Source organism: Bos grunniens, chromosome 5, assembly GCF_055505025.1.
Source record: "Bos grunniens cultivar Pamir isolate PY7600 chromosome 5, Bosgru_T2T1.0, whole genome shotgun sequence".
NCBI classification, from domain to species: Eukaryota; Metazoa; Chordata; class Mammalia; order Artiodactyla; family Bovidae; genus Bos; species Bos grunniens.
In genome coordinates, this window is record NC_141169.1 from 60,565,472 (window position 1) to 60,569,085 (window position 3,614).

The 3,614-nt window shown below is 32.9% G+C and overlaps 1 pseudogene; it reads left to right on the top strand.

Annotated features, from left to right (window-relative positions):
• The first annotated feature begins 2,391 nt into the window (after positions 1-2,391).
• LOC147372226 (olfactory receptor 9K2-like) lies at positions 2,392-3,333 on the top strand (annotated as a pseudogene).
• Positions 3,334-3,614: the final 281 nt, after the last annotated feature.

Here is a 3,614-nt window from a genome sequence, read left to right on the forward strand (position 1 = left end):
ATGTAAGCTCTGAAACCACAAAACTCTTAGAGGAAAACACAGGCAGTAAACTCTTTGACATCAGTCTCAGCAATGTATATATTTGAGGAGGAAGGATCTGTCTCTTCTGGCAAGTGAAACAGAAGCAAAAATAAACAAATGGGACAACATCAACCAAAAACCTTTGCAGATGAAGGAATCTTTGAACAAAATGAAAAGGCAGCCGACTGCATAGGAGAAAATATTTGCAAACAATACATTTTATAAGAGGTTAGTATTCAAAATACGCCAAAAAATACCACATACAACTCAACTTCAAAAACAAAACTAAACAAACAAACAAAAAAGAAGCAAAAAGCAATCAGATTAAAAGCAGGCAGAGGATCTGAATATCCATTTTTCGCAAAGACATATGATTGTCAACAGGCCTTAACTAACCTTAATTAGTATTCTCCTTTTTAAAATATCTAATCTGCTTTCTCTTCCTCTACTGGTTAAACTTCTGCTAATACTGTATTATAATAAAAAGAAGACCGGGTCCCACATCATTTTGCTGTCTATACAGTTATAAAACCCAGATAAAATCTAAAAATGTTTTTTTTTCTTTAGACAGTTATTTTCTAAGAATAAAATTAAATTATAAACATATTTAGGAAAAATGGCATTCTTAGAAAATTAGGCTTGTTAAGAAGTACACTATGACTGTGACTTTAATGTAGTCTTTCAGTCACCATGTAGTTTTGAAAGAATTTTCAAATATAGATCCTGATCTTAAACTATTTTTACAAAGGATTTTTTAAATGTATTGAATACTATCATATCTTCCAATATATTCTCTAACTGTTTTGTATTTAAATATAGGAATACAAAGAATTATCAACCATTATCTCACTTTTGTGATTTAGTGGGCATTTGTCATATCATGAAATATACCTACATTAAGAAGCATAGATAATTACAAACTGAAGTGGGATTTTTTTCTTTTTAAAATCGTAAGTATAATTTACTACATAACTTAAAATATTTATTTATCTAAAACTTTCCTCATATGCAAACTTTTAAATCTCTTTTCTATGCTTACCAATATGTATGTTGAGATAATACCATAAAGTTTTTCTTTGTCAGTAAAGAAAATAAAGTCCAGAAATATTTCCCAAAGGACATACACAACTATAGAAGGAAAAGTTCCTTGTATGTGGACTATTACTACACTGTACCTGAGGTTATTTCAGTCCTTATGGACAACAGCACTGGAGTCTACACTTATGTCTCCATAATTGACTTCACGATTACTCCTCTCCCAGTGGAATCCATCATAGAGGATGAGTAAAAGCTCGATGCTAAAATACTTTTGTAAAAGGTATCAGAGATTTAAAAATAACTGAGGCCACTAAAAACACCACTTTTGATTCACTAGCTCATGATCACAGACTCTGGGTGATACAAGGTTGCTATGATCTTTAAATATCCATAGTTACCCAGTTATCCTTACTTTAAGACATATCAGGTACACTAGTATTCAGGAAACGGATTTTCTTTATGTATATCACTGAAGTTTACTTTCTCTGTCTAAAGGGTGAGATTCACACAGCCTTGGTAGAAAGTTGTTCATTGCGGTATAAGGATTGGAATATTCACCAACTTCTCTCTTTGCTTTTAAAGAGAGGGCCAAGTAATTACCACATTTTTTAAGATTTAATGACTATTAATGCAAGTTCAACATTTGTGATGAAGCAATTTAAATTCATGTATTTGGGAAATGACTTTGATATGAGAAAAGGAACATATGTTTAGAAGTAGAGTTAGAGAACTTTATCTACTTTTAGTGATTTTTGATTTTACTTAACATACCAATATGGTCTAATCACATTGTTTTCAAAGATGGCTCCAATAACAATGGAAACTAAATATATTGAGGTAAAATAAAGTAAAAATATTTCAAATATTTTTAATACTGTCATGTAATGACACAAATACTGACTTAGCTATCATAATGGCTATAAACACTACCATAGAGATTCCATGCAATATGCTTATTTTAGATAAGATGTAATACTCCTAATTTGGATAAGATAATTTTTAACAATAAATATAGCAAGAATAGAAATTCAGAATGTGAGTAATTTTAGACAATAAAATACACCAATTTCTTATAGAAATCCTTGCCAATGTATGATTTAAATAAAATAACCAAATAACTTCTTTCATTGTTTAATAGAATAACAATTCCTGAAGTTTAGTAATATCTAAATCCAAATTCATGCATCTTATTGACGTTAAAATTGTTTTGTATACCTTTTCTCATTAAGAAGTAAATGATGTATAGATACATTTAAGAGTGTATTGATGAATTGATGACTCAAAGTCACAGTTTCATTTCTTTTGCCTTCTGCCTCTCAGCAGTTGTCTGCCATGGGTGACAGGGGAACAAGCAACTACTCAGAAGCGACTGACTTCATACTTGTCAGCTTCAGGATCCACCCAGGACTTCACATTCTCCTCTTCCTGCTATCTCTGCTTATCTACACCATGATCTTTCTAGGAAATATTGGCATGATGGTCATTATTATGACTGACCCCAGGCTGAACACACAAATGTGTTTTTTCCTAGGCAACCTCTCCTTCATTAATCTCTTCTATTTTTCTGTTATTGCACCCAAGGCTATGATCAACTTCTGGTCCGAGAGCAAGTCCATCTCATTTGCAGGCTGTATTAGCCAGTTCTTTCTCTTTGCTCTCTTCATTGTGACTGAAGGATTTATCCTGGCAATCATGGCTTATGACCGCTTCATTGTCATATGCAGCCCATTCCTCTACACTGTCCAGATGTCAACACATCTCTGTGTTCAGTTGGTGGCTAGTTCCTATTTTTTTGGCTGCATCAGCTCAGTTCTTCAAACTAGCATAACATTTACTTTATCCTTTTGTGCATCTCGAACCATTGACCATTTTGTGCTGATCATCCACTTCACAAGATTTCTTATTCTGATCTCTATTTTCATAAGTTGGTTTCTTTTTTCTTGTGCAGTATTATCATTAATTGTCATTATTGTGTCATATATATATATTGTATCCACAGTTCTAAAAATATGCTCCACTGAGGGGCGAAAGAAAGCCTTCTCCACTTGCAGCTCTCACCTAGGAGTCGTGAGTGTACTCTATGGTGCTCTACTTTTTATGTATCTCACACCTGATACATTTCCTGAGCTCAGTAAAGTGGCTTCCTTATGTTACACCCTAGTCACTCCTATGTTGAACCCTTTGATTTACTCTCTGAGGAACAAAGATGTCAAAGAAGCTCTGAGAAAGAGCCTAGAGAAAAGATACTTTACTTCTATTTTTACAGTGATGTAAATGAAAGTCCTGGGAATTATAACAACTTGGGGAAGCAACTGATTAAAAAGTTGTACCCATTGATCTTAGAAATATTTAATCATAAAGTTTTCATTTATTAGAATTCCATGTACTTACAGCTGAAAAGTACATTTGGACTATGGTTTGCCTGTTTTGATTCAAGACTGGAATGACTTTCTCTATGCTTCCTCTTCAATTTTCTTGCATTAGTAACATGTGTTATGTGGATATAAGTGTACTTGGTAGAGGTAACACAATCTAAGGTAATAAGCTAATGAAAT